The 16,454-nt window shown below is 40.7% G+C and overlaps 1 long non-coding RNA gene across 1 annotated transcript; it reads right to left on the bottom strand.

The window, feature by feature from the left end:
* Window positions 1-1,770: 1,770 nt before the first annotated feature.
* Window positions 1,771-8,610, bottom strand: LOC121193302. Its single transcript, XR_005895270.1, has 3 exons — window positions 8,245-8,610; window positions 2,374-2,446; window positions 1,771-1,966 (listed from the first exon to the last, which is right to left on the bottom strand). It is a non-coding gene; the product is annotated as an uncharacterized LOC121193302 (long non-coding RNA).
* Window positions 8,611-16,454: the final 7,844 nt, after the last annotated feature.

Raw genomic sequence — 16,454 nt, 5'->3', positions numbered from 1 at the left:
CCTGTAAATGCTGAAACTCGTTATTCTCTACTCTTTAAACACCAAGGGACCTTTCTAACATGTTTTTTGCATTAAGCCTTTATCATCTGCGTCCCCAAACATGTCAGAGCAGATGAATGTGAGTGGGGACATTTCAAAGTCGCTGTCTTTCTGTTTCTGATTAAAGCCGTGTTCTGAAGATCTGGATGACTGCCCTGTTTTCTGTTTGCCTCTCTCTTCGTGTCTCCCTGTAGTCGTTGGTGTCATTCCTGGAGGGTGCTGTAAAAGGCAGAATGAGAAGGGAGTGGCGCACAACGAACACAAACCTCACACTGAGTTATGGGATGTTAATTGTTTGACTGTTGATTATTTGTTACTGTATGTCAGGCCAGAGGAGTTTCTGACTTTCTGACAGCAAATAGCAGCGAGTTTTCAGTGTCAGCATATGGTTTAAGGAGTTCTTCAGTGATTTGTTATTACTCTTTTTTGGTATGACGGACTTCTTTTTTTAAGACAGCTGAAAAGGTTTTCCATATCACGGGAAGGTATGATGCAATGTTATCGTGCTGGGATGGAGAACATCCCCAGCTTTGGAATAACTGTGTGCTGTGGAAACACCTCAGCACAAATTCAGAGGCCTGGAGCTACTGTGTCTCCTACTGAAATCCACAGATAAAGAGACACGAGATTCATCATGACTCCTCTCAACCCGCTAACCGTATTTTTAACTTCCTCCCTTCTTTGAAAAGACTCAGAAAAGTATCAGAACCGAGAGAGCTGGGTTCTGCAACAGCACTTACTCCAAGGTTTGTGGTAAATCACTAAGGTGCTGTTTTTATTTGTGTAAGGCAGCTGGATGTAGCACTTACAGCATCCCAAAGAGAACGCTTCTTTAATTTTCAGTTTTTATTATTACAACAACTTTTACTACTTCTCTTCTTTCTTTTCTTTCTTCTTGTTCAGTGTCCTGGCGTGTTACTATGTGAGACATGAGGTTTGTTCTTTGTTTTTGTCCTGCGTGAACTCAACAAACCAAATTCTTTTCAGCTTCGTTGAACTGACAGTAAAGTATTGAATCTTTAATCTCGAATCTATTACACTTCAATTCAGTTTGGGGAAAGTTTTAGAGGCTGATTAAAAATGGTCAAAATCTAGGCAGCAGAAGCTGTGATATCCTATGTTTTGGTCCCTGGTATGAATTAAACTCCAAAAACACGGGATCCTACATTTCCCATAATGCAACCAGCAGCATCCTGTTAGACCCTACCTGCTCAGAAAACTCTGCAGTTTGTAAAGGAACCGATTGCATTACACAGAAAACTGTGCCAAACGTTGTGTGAGCCTTGCTGTGTGAGCCCAGTATTATCTCAGCATTAGCCCACAAATCTTCACAGAAACAATTCGAAAACATTTCAGCTCCACACTGAGATAACCCTGACGACATCTCAAGGGGTTATTTTCTCAGACTGCAGAAAGCTCTTCCAGAGCCACAGAAGCCATTATTACAACTGTTTTCACAGGCTGAGTTGGACTTTTCATCACAAGTAAACCGATCCTGTGCGATTAAACACATAAAATGTATCTGAAAACACTTCTCAACCCATGTTGGCTCCAAGCGCAGAAGGAGAACGGTGATCATCCACCACCTCTGCTGCCCCCCCACCCCACCCCAGCCAAACAATGAGTCAAACATGTGAAGTAGTCCACAGCCCAGTTGAGAAGGCCTGGCTCCAAGTTCAGATTCAGTATGGCCGACATCTGCTGCTGCAGAGACAGTTGAAACAGTGCAGTTAAATCAATCCAGACTCAGAGCGGGAAACAGAGAGACAGAAGCAGGAAAAAAAAAGAGAGGTGGTGGAGGAGAGGAGGGGAGGGAGGTCTTTTCATCTGTGTTGCATTGGTAAATACTCCCATGTGCAATGAGAGATCCCATTGTGGAGGAGTTCTTTGAAATAAAGCGGCCTGCAGGGTCAAGGAGAAATTGTCCCTGTAAAAAAAAAAAAATATAATAATGAAGAAAGAACATGCCGAGGCTGAAGAAGCTCATATCCTGCTGTCTTCATCTTATTTTTTTTCCATCAGTCGTATAGCAATTTTTTTTTCATTCACAAATGCGGACTTTCATGTCCAACTTCCAGTAGTTTGAAATAAATCGTCCCACAGAAAGACTCAGATGTTACAGCGAGCATTGTAAGGCAACAAGCTTTTGAGCCAGTACTTCCTCCAGGAGACCTCCAGGTCTTCCTGCGGGTGCGAGGTGATTGACAGTAAGCAGAGCGTAACGTAATGTAGCGCTGATATGAAAACACTCTGCTCGGCACAGAGGAATAATGATAAAGCTGAAACACTGACAGAACCCATAAGCTGTCATGTTTTCTGTGATGGATTGTTTACCTTGGGCGATTTTCAGGACTGCTGAGGTTGTTTTTCATGGTGGACAAGAATGAGCAACGGCGAATGGCTCCAACTGAGGGAGGAAAAACAACAAAGTGAGGAGAATGAATAACAAGAGAGAGGTTTAATTACTGTCAGACACTTAAAAAAAAAGATTTAAATCCTTAAAATCAAAAGAAATCCATGATGCAGCATGACCCTTTCTGCTTCTAAACCAACCTAAAAGAGGCCTAAGCTTTTGCTCTGCCATGCCAGAGTCAGGATTCTTGTGGTTTTTGTGGGCTCTGGCCTTCTTTGACAGGCCCCTGTTTGTCCTCTGTGGTGCCAGCTGCTTGGTGAACACACAGGCTGACTCTGCACCGTCCTGTTCTGTATGAAGCAGACAGAGGAAACAGAGGTCCTCAGCCGACTGGAGCTGCAGTGATTTATGCTGAAAGCATGACCATAACCGTAAATATAGATGATGGATTCCTCTGGTGACCAGAAAACCAGCTCTGTAGGTACCAAGTGTTTGAAAACAGGGTATACAAGAGAAAAACTAGAGAAAGTTTCAGAAACCATGTCCCTCAACAAATTTCTGACGTGGGATTTGGGGAGTCTGCGTCCAACAGTTTCTGTAACTTTCCGAAGCCCACTTCACTCTGTGATTGGTCATGGCTGTACGGCAGCGAGACAGAAGGACTGTAACTTTATAAACATTTTCCAGGAGAGACTATCTGAAAATGTCCACCGTTACTCCTATATTTAACTGTCATGCCTCATCCCTCTCTCTATCCAAGTTTCCATCCACCTTTAACACAGATTTTTGACAAATTTCCAGAAAATCTTATTTCTTTACTTACTTAATGTGCTTTTACTTTCATTGCTGGATTAAGATCATAGACTGTATAAAACGTGGACGGAGCACCCGTGACGTCACCCACTGGTTTCGGGGAGTCGGTTTTGTGACCCAACTATGGGCATTTGAGCTGCGCCATCTTGGATTTTAGTGGGAGCGTACTACCATATTTGGCGAAGAGGCGGTTACTCTACGGGTCAGCCGGGGACAGCCGGCCGAGAACTCGGCCACTTAGCTCGGAGCAACCGAGCTAGCCTAAGGCTAATCAGCTAGGCTAACAAGCTAAGCGGCAGCTACATGCAGCTACATCCACCACACGACAATCCCCGAGTCAGACCATAGACTGTAAAACATGGACGTCGCGCCCGTGACGTCACTCATTGGTTTCGGGGAGTCGGTTTTGTGACCAAACCATGGGCATTTGAGCTGAACCATCTTGGATTTTAGTGGGGGTGTACTTTCCATATTTGGCGAAGAGGCGGTTACTTTACGGGTCAGCCGGGGACAGCCGGCCACTGAGCTCGGAGCAACCGAGCAAGCCTAAGGCTAATCAGCAAGGCTAACAAGCTAAGCGGTAGCTACACGCAGCTACATCCACCACACGACAGTCCCCGAGTCCGACCCGACTAGCTCGACCCCGTACGACCGCGACACACAGCATACAACAGAGATCATAATGTTGCTGCTGTGTTTTAAACATGACTGTTTCAGATAGAGAGGTTTTAGGTGGAGCTGCAGATGCTTTAGCAAAGAGCTAACTGCCAGTGCCTGTCTATGGGGCTGTCACTCAACGTAACCACGTAACCACATTTTGTGTTGATGTTTCCACAGAAATAAAATGTTTTTGCGAATTTGCATGAAGATTGTGTGATGATCACTTAAAGTCACAGCACACTGATTTTTTTTTTTTTTTTTTTTTAGCTTTAGTGTCCAAAGATTTGATGGACTGGGACAAAATGTTCACGTCGTTGTAACAGTTGAAAACATCTGTTTTGATAGCAGATGTTGTCCCAGCTACATTTTGGTGCTATACAATAACAAATTTTGTTCAACATAATAATGTTTGCAGGACTTATTGCACCAGCTGGCAACTTGTAAACATAATGTGGAGAAAAAAAAGGAATCAACAATAATTAACAGTTCTGTTGAAGGGTGGCCATGAACTCAGATATAGAGATTTAATTTTATTTCTGTCCAAGTGGTTTTCCCCTGGGTGTGACAGGCAGCTGCATGCATCAAAGGCTCTGGCACGAATCTGAGGAGGAGGAACAGTGAGCTGCTTCCTGACGTTCTGCTCACAGGTGGCAGGAAGATGACGGCAGAGCAGCCTCGCAAATCAGGCGCCTCTCTGAGGATTCTGGTGACGCTCGGAGATGAAGTACCCAGACAGCCAAAAATGCATCCGTCATCGCCTTTTAAAGTCACGCCATCACTTTTAAGTTAATAGAACTTCTTTAAGGCCTGGTTTTTAACCAGACAAGCTGATGACATTATTACTTATGGTAGGACTTTGGGGAGATGGAAGCTGAGAGTAATAAAAAGAACTTTTCAAATGAATTAATGCTTGTTTCACAGCTTGTGCCAGTTTATAAAGATTTTGCATTTGCACTCTGCAGAGATGCATTTTGTTATCATGGAAACAGTTTGTACAATAAATACAAGAAAATGCAAGAATCACAGGAGGTCATAGTTTTATCAAAGCAACGCATCGCGTTGATGTTTGAATGGAGACTTTGATAAATTCTTGGCAATGTTGGCTTAAAAGTTGAGACTGAAATTTAATTCTTGACCTTAGAAAGAGTAGATAAACTCTTTAAAAAGCTATTGTCTAAAGTCTTGACTGTTGCAAACTTAAATCTTTGCAATTATCATTTAAATTCATGTAACAGAGGACAAACTCACTGAGCCTGAGTATGTTAGAGTTTCTTAGCTCTTAAAACTGACATAATACAACACTGAGGTAATTTAACATATTACAGTTAAACTGATGTGATTAGACTAATGATCTAAACTTTAAAGGAGCAAATAAGTCATCAGTTTGTTGGTCTTCTAAGCCTTATCCCACCTGTCTGGGCACTGACAGGTGGATTTGACCTCTGCACTCAGAGTTTCTCCTGCTAGCCTGGGGCAGGAGGGATTCTGACCCTTCATTGGATTTTCAGAGTGATGAGGTCAGTCCATACTAACGCTGTGTGGCCAGCATATTTATCTCATACCACAGCACTGCAGCTGCGAGAAACACAATCTTTGTTCTCATCATGTTATGTTACAGTGTTATTGTGCGTTTGACCTTTACATAAAATCCACAAGTTCAGGTCTCTTCTCTGGAGGTTGTCAAAAAGCATTCTGGAAGGAAATACCTTACTGATGTAGAAAAAGATGACGCAAGTTAAGGGAAGGCAGTTCTAACAAAAAAACAGAAACACTTCATCACAATACAACAACCGGATAGAATTTAATATCACAACATTATGATGAATTATTCACATTATTCCAAAATAAATCCCCACTAAACTTTGACAAACTATGAATTATTTGAAAGCACAATAAAAACCAGCATCGCCTCGATGACAGTTATTTAATAGTAAAAAAAAAAAAAAAATAGGTGAAACAAAAATGTCACATTTCACCATATTTGTCTAAATCAAACTAATTCTGACTTTTTGAGACTAAATTCAAGATGAGGGACCAGTCCTGGCCTAACAGCACTTCAGCTCCAGTGGGTTTGAATCAATAACTTTTTCACCCCTGGCCAGCCTTGAAACTCTCCACCCCTCTGGCCCACATTACTGTCATCTGTTACTAATATAGATGCCTCAGAGCAGGACCTAAATATAATTTAACGGTAATTCATTACCGTTCACATCAATTGGCAACACACAGGACAGGTCTGTGCAGAGTGAAAATTGTTCTTTGAGATCTCAGCTGTCAAACACGGAGAGCAGCAGGAAGCGGCAGGTACACTCCTGTTTTTCGGTGCCTTTAAGCGACAAGGAAATTGCTTGAAGGTCACATTTCAAAACGTACCATCACACCCCTTCAACATTTGATCCTGTGGGTGTGTGTGTGTCTGTGTCTGAGTTTGTGTGTGTACATGCCCCAGCCTGAAGAAAGGAAAGGCTTTAAGAGGATTTTTGATCACCGCTGATCTTTTTCACAGTGCGGCTGTGTTTGTTCAGGGATTTCCAAGTACAACACACTGAATACCGAGGTTGAACTGAAGTCTTGCCATCGCAGTTTCATTGACATAATTGTACGAAAATGATGTAACACTAATACAATAGAAAGTGACAACAAACTTTAGAGCTTGACACTGTCTTGCCAAAGCCTCTAAAGCAGTAAAAAGATGAGCGTGGGAGCCAAAGTCAGACTATCTGTGAAAGTTAAGTGGTCGGGGCACGGAGATTGATGGATCCTCAACACAACACCACTGATGTGCGCTGCAGTTTTTCCATGAGCAAAGACAGATTTGCGGCGTGTGTGTGAAACAGAATTTGTCCCAGATTTTCTCTCGTCTTCTTCCTCCCTCTTTGCTCTCCTCTCTTCTCTGCGGGCTGGATGGAGGGAGCTTTGATGTGGCACTCTCTCAGTGTTGTGACCGCAGGCCCAAGAGGAACCAGATGCTCTTTGGACTGGCTTGTGGTGGAGAGGCACACATATATATATATATATATATAAAAAAATTTAAAAAAAGAGAGAGAGAAAAGATGGGTGCAGGGTGGGGGGGGGGGGGGGGGGTTGCCGCCTCCATGCCAGCCGAGTTTACTGTAAAGTTTCTCGCACCAAAGCAAAACGGCAGAGATGAACTGAAAACGTTTGATCAGCAACAGTTTGCGTAGACAAGCGAAATGGTGACTGTCATGTGAGGTTTTGAGGCAGCAAAACATCAAGTCATCAGCACACAAGGATGTAGTATTTTGGGTTCAAGCCCCAAAGAACAGCACCAGGCTGTGAGCACAGTGGCCGCAGTTCATATTGCATGTCACATGATGCACTTGGGCAGAGAAAGACTTTTTTTCCCCCCTGCACAGCCCTTACAAAAGAACAGATAGAATTGATCCTCAGGAAGGAAATTAAATTTAGGCCTTATATTATCAAAACTCGAGCCTTTAAGTCCAGGGAAAGAGGTTTTCATGTTGAGTGGTCTAATGTTGTGGTTGCCATCTTGGAGCTCACCATCCAGTTCTACACGAAAGGGGTCTTACAGCTGATAATGCTTTTTGAAGGCCAATACAGATATGTTTATGCAGCACAGACAAAAGGCAATACTTTCATTTTTGATATACCTCACTGAAAACAGTTATTTTACATTTCTTCTGTTTTATTTCAAGTTAAAATATTTCTTACCTGAATGTCTACTTGCTGTGGAGAACGAAAATGTTGCTGTATTTACCCTTCAGAAGGAAAGCTCTGTCCCTTTAAGGGAACCAGGCTGTGTTTTGGCTGAAGGAAAAGATGCTCTTGTATTGAACTGTGGCTATTTGTCATTAAAAGTTGCAAAAATGAAGATGGATGTGTTTATGGCAGTTCAATTTTTTTGTCCACAAAATCTCTTCCAAAACAATTTAGCAGCTGTTCAAACTGGTTGGCTCATGTTTATTAAGATCCATGACCACTGTTGCTAAATGCTCAGATAAAATTTAACTTGATTGTAGTATTTACTGGCTGTTTAGTGTTGCTGTGGTCAGAAAAAAGACAAATATTAACAGTGGATGACAAGACTTACTGATGTAAGTTTTTCTCATAAAATGCCTGGACACTGTATCTGTATATGACTTAACAATAAAACGCAGGCAGTATATCTCATCACATAAACATGTGAATCAGATTCATGGGGCCACGACTCTTATTCTGTCAGACTCATACACAGAGGAAAACTGTATTGTTTAAAATCAAGAATTGTGATTTAATGAGGAAGGTAAAATCAAAACCAGCTCAGAATCACAAGACAATGACTGTGACACTTACACTGTCACTGAAACAATGCAGTGAATGTGATTAAAGTTAATTTGTGATCGGTGTGTTTTACTTACTGTTCCCTCTTTTATTCCTGTTAACCTTTTCACTCCGGTTAGCCGTTTCCTACATTTCCCAGAATGACTTGTGACGACTCTCTGGAAAACATGCCCGAATTTGCTCCTTTTTGGATTTTGTTCTGTGTAGGTGGAGGGAGTGGTGGCTGCAGTAAAAGCAAGACAGCAAAAGTTATTCTGGTCAAAAAAGAAAGGGGAAAAAAAGAGTTGCTGCTGTTCCACAAAATGCAGCATGTTTTGTTGTTTGTTGCAGCAACACACTGTTGTAGTATATTCAAATCAGATCAGGTCAGTTGCAGAAGAACAACTCTGATCTTTCACTTAAGCAAGAGTAGAAACACCACAGTGTAAAATTTAAGTTATAAGCCAAAGTCTGTCATTAAAAACTACATTAAAAAGTACATCACATCAGATATAAAGGCATCACAAAGTTCTCAGACCCCTTCACTTTTTGCACACATTATTGTTGCTGTAGATTTAATTTTAAATAGATTAAAAATGCCACTTTTTCCTATTACCCTACACTCAGTAATCCATGATGACAAAGTGAAAACATTTTAGAAATTTTTGCAAATTTGTTAACGATCAAAAAGTGAAATCTCTCGTATACAAAAGTATTTAGACCCTTTGCTGTGGCACTCCAAGGTGCATCCTGCTTGCTTGAAATTTTCTTGAGATCTGTCGAAGATGACAGGAAGTAATTTAACACAGAGCAAAGAATAAAAGCATCACAAACATAAATTTTAATCTTTATATATTCAAGCCTTTAAGTCCAGTAAAATGGCTGAGTAATTTTCATGCTGAGCGGGTCGTCTCAGCCAAAAAAGGAGTCTAATGCTCCTGCTCTAAAACTCAGAAATGTGGGAACCTGAAGCAGCTTTGACTGGAATGAACTGGCGGCCATCTTGACAGTCAATTCTCCGTTCAGTAAACCACTAATTGACACTCCAGTCCATGGAGAAAGTTGTCTCTCAGCCACTCATGCACTGACTTTCTAGAAAGAAGATGAACCCTGAAGTGTACAAATGCAGATTAAAGATAATTGGGAATAATTCTGATGTCAAACTCCATCATCAGCTGTGCTGGAAATTGTGGTCTTATCTATGTTTGCCCAGTTACCATAATGAGTCAAACACACTACAAGACAATAAAAATGGACTCTCTGAAATCCACTGTACATCACCGGCAAGTGTTTTTCCGTGCTGACTTTTCCTTTAAGGACACTTCAGCAGTCTGAATATTTGCTGACACAGTCGGTTTTCAACGCTGGTCCCGTGTTTGAAGGACAGTCTGTCTGACCACTGGGCCACCAACAACCACTCCAGCATCAGCAGCATGACAGAACACAAACTGAATCGAATCCGTCTCCTCCACGACTCTCCATAACCGCCAGTACTGTACCATTACACAAACCTCATAATAGTTTTGATTTATGACCCTCATGTGACACTGTGGAGTTTGGCAGGAAGCCTACGGAGCTCTGTCTTCGACTTCGACCACAGAAAACATAAAGACGTACATTAAGAATTTCCCTCGGGTCGCCGGTCACCCGGGACAATAATGTAGCTGAGAAGACATGAAAAGAAATGAAAGCAACAGACAGAAACATTAATCTGACCTCTGTATAATGATGTTTTCCCATCTCTGTCTGCTTGGAGAGGAAGGAAGGATTAGAGCAGAGAATCAGTCAGTCTTTCCATCATCTTTCTCTCCCTCTGCTTCCTCTTTCTGATTCTTTCTTTCTCCATCTCTCTGTGAGGCAAACATGACATGAACTGTTTATCTCACATGTCAGATAACTGTTTATGCAGTAAACCAAAGCAGGGCAATACAATGGCTGGGTAATTGACGCTAGATGCTGGTAAGTACAATAGAATGATCCAGCTGTTTTGATTGGAAGGCAATCAGAGCCGGCGAACAAAAACAACACAGAGCTGATTTTGTTTATTAAAGATGAAGACAAATACTGAGAGCAGTTTTGTGACTGACAGCGTTTGAGTGTATTGCTGGAGAATTTCTAGAGGTTTTAAATGAGTTGCAGGATCAAAATCACTTTAATAGTCAAGTATAATAAACATGGCAGAGTTTGCCTCGGTGATGCTGGTGAATTGGCAAGAGAAGCTGAATTACTGGTACAAGGACACCATGATATCATCTGACTGGTTGGGAGTGTATGAAACATATCAATAAGCTGTATGTAAATCTTTGAAGAGAACGTCACAAGATTATATAATTAATCAAACACCAATCATCTCCAATCACCAATTTTCACTTCTGATCCACTTTTTTTTTTTTTTTTTTTTTAACTTTTTTTGGACTTCAGCAGGGAACTGAACGGTTACATACTCCACAACATGCCTATTTATTTAATTTTTTTTGGTCTTTCAGTTGTGGGGTGGAGGCAGGTTACAGTGAGGGGCAGCATGACACGACTACTTTGTCTACAGTAGAACAGCAGAAGGGAGCACCACAACATCCAAAAATCTGTTTCTGCCAGCCCACATTGCATTTTCTTTCATTTCTTTCTTTTGATATGCCAACTCATCCAATCTAAGCCACGCATAAAAATGTATATTATCAATAGTTCAGCATTTTAAAGAAAGTTTTACTAAAGCTCGAGTGTCTCTGTGACTCTGTCCGCTGACATCCCCCTCGTCCTATAAAATGTTTCCTGCCTCAAACAAATCACTGTGTTGCTAAACCAATAAAGTGCTGGTTTAAGAGTTTTAAAATGCAATTTTTTCCTGCGAGCATCAAGTCAGATGAAAGTCGTTGACAGAAAAACTCCCAAACTATGCCAGTGGCTTGTTTAATGTGGAAAAGTGGTGCCAATTTAAGGATCCTCTTTGGTTTCCCTCTTAAAGATCAAAGGATCTTGGGTAATCTATTTGACTGGAGCCTGCTGTCTCCACGACAACAAGATCACAGACAGGAAGCCTGTCCTTCCTTCACGGGCCCTTGTCATCAACAATGCAACCACTCAGCAGTGTCTGACTCTCCCATAAGTCACTGTGTATGTGCACGCAAGCCTGTTTGCATTTGTGTGTAATTCAACTCCACAAAACACGAAAACCTTTCTCATTTTTCTCCTGTGTTCCTGCATGAGGTCATGTTTGTAGAAATCTTTTAGTTTTGGAGTGATACACAATCTCTGTCAGCCCTCTTTTTTATCCTCAGGTGTGTGTGTGACAGTGTGACAGTGTTGAGTTCTGCTTCGGTGACCCAGAAAACATCTTTAAATGCTGCGTTCTTAGGTCACTATGGAGCCCCTATGTTTGCCCAACACATGATTAGAAACTAAGAAGACTAAGCTTTTTTCTTTGGCTCAGTGAGGGGACGCAGCATTAGCACAGCATCAAACAGATCTTCTTTTGGAAAAACCAAGCTACGTCTGTGATGGGAGTCTTGCATAAAAGTTTCTTCCAACTATTTTTATACATACTCTGAGTAAATTTATAGGTTTCAAGTTGTGAAAACAAAAATTGCACCAAACTAAAAGCCCCAGTATATTTCAAACTAGCAAGTTTGTGCGAAGTGTTGTCAAAACACTTACAAAAGCTTTTATGTGCGTTCCTAATGGCCACTCTCAAATGTCTGGTGAAGAGCCTGTAGTCACTCAGTGAACTTCCATCCACTTTTTTAATGCAGATTTTCCATTTGAAAATAATAATTAAAAAAAACATGAGTGGATTGCTGGAAATGAAAAAGAAAATAGAATATTGCAGAAAAGAAAAAAGTTTTTAGGGTAAGCTGAGGGGGAAAATTTATGTACTGATAAAAATAAAAAGGAAACAAACTGGCCAGTGGAAGCACACATAGAGAATAAATCATGATGCACATAAAGCAGGTGACATTTTTTTCCTTTAAGCCACTGGAGAGATGAAAATTGGCCACAGTAGTCTCATTTCTGGTGTTGGAAAGGTGAGGGGGGTTGTGCCATGACTACACTGTAAAGAAAAACATTGCGAGGCAATGGATTTTCAAAAAGAAAGGGGAACAAAATCCACAGTTGTCGTTTGTGCAAAAAGGCAATCAAAGCCAAAGCCAACATGAGCTTTCAGCAGTCTGAATTAGTCTAATCAATTTGGTATCTCCATCCTGGTGGATGTGTGTGGGTATATTTCTGGCGTTTCATAATACAAACACCAGGACTTTTCCTTTTGCTGTAGGAAATACTGTCTGGGGAAACACAAATGGAGAATTTCGTTAAAAAAAAGATTTGTAAGATGTTAAATTTGGATAACACAAACAATCTGTTTCTGGAACTAGACTTAGTTCAGTAACCAATAGTTGTTACACGGATTGAAATTAACTGGATGGAAGGCCTTGATAGTAATGTCCTCCAAAGTTTCCAAAGATCTAACTTAATTTCCTCATGGTACATTTCCATCCAAAGATTACAAACTAATGTCCCCTCCCCAGCTCCTCTGCGCTCCTTAAGGTTCACAGTTACCAGTGGAGCTGTGAGCACAATGTGCAGATCATCGCCTCACTCTCCTCCTGGCCATGGCCTGATGAGAACAGTGTGTGGATATGAATATGTGTGTGTCACAGACTTTTTGTCATCTTCAGACTGTTTCAAGCCGAATGTGAACAATATGATTTGGCTGCCCGTGGGTCTTTATGGACTCAGGGAATGTGGAGTCTGTGTCCTATTAAGAATCTGTTATAATCCTGTGATTGAAAGATGGAATGAGGCCGTGAAAGCTGGGGAGATCAGCTGCAGCACATTAGGACTTAAAGCCTGACAGATATCTCGCTCCTCTGGGTTCAAGAAATAGATTCCATGGTGTCCAACTAACCGGATTTTTGTCCTCCCTTCTCCATCTTGTTTGCATAACATCAAGAGCTGGGTAAATTGAAAAGATAATCCCCATTCCTTTATGTTACTGTGGGGTATGTGGCACTTTGTGCACTGAACGCTGAATGTGAAGCAGAAACAGTCAATGTATGGAGGGCATAAAATATGAGCCTCGTTTGTGAGCCAGATCAAACTGCATTCACAAATAGTTTTTTATGGCTTCTTTGAGTTTTTTTTTAAAGAACATGGTTTGGATTTGCCCGTGAGTACATAAATGTTTAATAGTACCACTTTAAAATATACTTTTTACATTTATTAGTTGGTTGTAATGGCTTTAATAAGGCTTTACAGATCACCAAAAGACAACAATTGGGTGTCCAGATTGTAAAATATCCCTTTAGCTGGTGTTTATCTCCCTTTTAGCACAATAACACTATCTTTTTAGTGCTTTAGTTCATCTTGACGGCAAAGTGAGAAACCACGACCCTTTATTACTGACATTTATAACTGCCAAATTAATTTGTTGTTGTAATGTGAGAAACTCATGACTTTTCATTAATGACTTGGATACTTTTTAAATGCTAATCCACCATGATGAATCTGCTAAAGAGCTAGCAAAAATGACTGAAGAGTTAGCTAAAGCAGGCCAAGCTAGAGGGGGAGCCATGACCAGCAACATCTTGTGCAAAGAATGACTTTTGTGATGATAATATCATTCTATCAAACCAAAAACTGCAGAACCAGTGTTGCCAGATTGGACTGACAAAAAGCAGTTCAAGCAGCAGCTGTCCAATCATCAGAAAAATGACTCACTTTTTAAGTTTCATTATCAGTCTTGCATCCATCAATTTTTCAGTTTTATCATTATAATTGGGCAAATTCAAAACCATAATTATAAATTCATGATACGTTAAAAAGTTTCATGGGTGCAATCTTTTTCAAGTCTTTTATCACAGATGGCAAAAAAAAATAACTGGAGCAGGAAACAAGTTCAAGTCATCAGTCATTACGTGTTGAACTGATCTGCTGAACTCAGTGCCCTTTCAACTTCAATCATACATTCTGGATGAGATGAGGGGCTGGTTTATTGGAAAACAGCCTGAAGTTTCATCGGTGGAAACTGCTTAAATGGTACAAAAAGTAGCCAGCATTATAATAGCCCAGCCAAGACAGCTTTTACCCACCCAATTAAATAAAAAGTAGTCCCAAACTGGGCAGAACACCCTATCTGGCAACACTGACTGAATGCAAGATTGTGGTTTCCATCACGTCTCCCTCCAACAATGTCAATCTTGGTGTCTTTTAACCATGACCACAATCTTTCCCTAACCTTAACCGAGGTAAGGTTAAGGCTAAAGTTAAAGTTAAAGTTAAGTAAGTTAAGATTATTGGACAGTTAGAACATCGAGCTAGAGTTTCCAAGTCCCAGGGAGTCAGCGCTAACCACAAGACATTCACCATCTTAAGATATCTGTTGGTACACACCAAATACAGGAACACCCCAGAAAAACAAACAGGAACATCAAAACTGGAACAGCAAAAACTGTGGAGGCAAGAACTGTGGACAAAAGTCTGAATGATCGCCAGAAACAACAAACATCAGCTGTAAACACCAGCTCAAGAACTGGGAAGTTCTCAAAGTCTTCAGCCAAGGAGTCAATATTTGAACAGCGAAGGGTTATGATCTTTCTCCACAAATGACCATCTGTTATCAAGTGACTGTGTTTCATACTTTGGTCTCGTGATGACACCTGAGCCATATAAAGTATGCTCTAATAGAAAGTGGAGACTTAGTCATAAGTATCAAATAAACTCATTGTCCAGCTTCTGGTAAACCCTACCATTTGCTTTCCTTGGAAATGAATATAAATCTGGAACAATGCAGTTTCACCCCTGGAGGGAATGCTTTAATTTCAACTACAAAAGAGCTTGTGGTTTACTTCAGTGACCAAACACTGTCCACCCATCAGGGAGTCCAGATGTGATTCCCTCACCGTCACCGTCTAAGGTGAAATACTGAGTAAAGCCTCACTGTCACGTCAGAAGACACTGATGAAGAAAAGTGTCTCAGAACGTCAGACTTAATTAATGATCAGGCCAAAGTGTTGTATGACTCTTTCAGCCATTAGAAACCTGCAGAGGATTTGTCACAGAGCCTGAAACCGCCTCATTCCTCTCCTCCTCCTCTCCAGCCGCACTGTTTCAAACACTTCATTACTGATGAGTTGCGAGGCAATGGACTTTCAAACATTTCACTGACTCCATCTCTTGGCAGGGTGGTTTTGTCTGGTCCCTGCAGCAGGTTGGAAACAGATGGAGGAGTGACTGAGGAAAATGTCGTACAATCGCTAAACTATCTCGAACACTTGCCTCATGATCTGTCAGAGCGCCCGTGATCTGCAATCTGTAAGGAAATCTCACAAGGGCAGCTGCAGATTTTAGTAAACACAAAATACTCACATTATTATGCCTCCTAAAATCTTTTGCTGCCCATACTCACTTCGATAAGCGAGGAAATCTCTGATCTCTTTGAAGGAAAACTATGTGTCTTTGGTTAAAAATAAGTAGGCGGATTCAGATTAATACTATTTCAGCTAAACCACATAATCATTACTATAAAGCAAAAACAATGCTCTCACAATTTTTCTATTTAGTGCTATTTAAAGAGGGCTCCTCAAAAGTAGTGGGCAGCATCAGAAAATTCCTCTCGGCTGCTTTGATTGGACACAGTCGTCTTTTTCATCAAGTTTTATGGAGAACTGGTGTTATTAGTTTCATGCAGCTTTCCATCATGAGCCCTCACTTTTTTTGCCTTTTAATTTATGAAGCTTATCCAGTGCCATGCAGATAAAGACATACAGTAACTGTTTAGTGTTTAATGCTGTTTCTTTTTTTTTTCTTGCGTGCAGTTTGTTGCATAGCGCAGGGGGAGGAATGCATTTATCCAATTCTGCGACACATATGCTGGAGGATTAAGCCAAGTAATTCATCATTTATAAACATTTGGTTTCCATTCTATAAATGCATATCAGATTTATGTAAAGCACAAATGAGTCCGCGACCTTTGTCAACAGGGACTGTTTCTCCAAATTAAACTTTTTTTTTTTTTTTGCATACATGCTTGGTGAATTAAGAATGCAATGCAAAATCAGTTCCAAACAGTGTTCCTGATTCTGTATATCAGACATTTTACTTCATATTTATTAGCAGAGATGTGCTCTTATAACTTGACCTATGCTACACTCAGTTTAACCACCAGGACAAATATAACACAGGTAAACCGCAGGTAGAGTTTAAATTGTATGCACTTGAAAAACTGATTGTAAAACTTTAAAAATGCAGATTGTATGTGGATTATTTTGAGGATGTGATATACATGAAGCTGTTGCTTAGCATTATTTAGTGACAG

This window comes from Toxotes jaculatrix, chromosome 14 (genome assembly GCF_017976425.1).
Source record: "Toxotes jaculatrix isolate fToxJac2 chromosome 14, fToxJac2.pri, whole genome shotgun sequence".
Taxonomy (NCBI): Eukaryota; Metazoa; Chordata; class Actinopteri; family Toxotidae; genus Toxotes; species Toxotes jaculatrix.
Note: the sequence above shows the minus strand (reverse complement) of the source record. Positions and strands in the feature narration are given on the sequence as shown.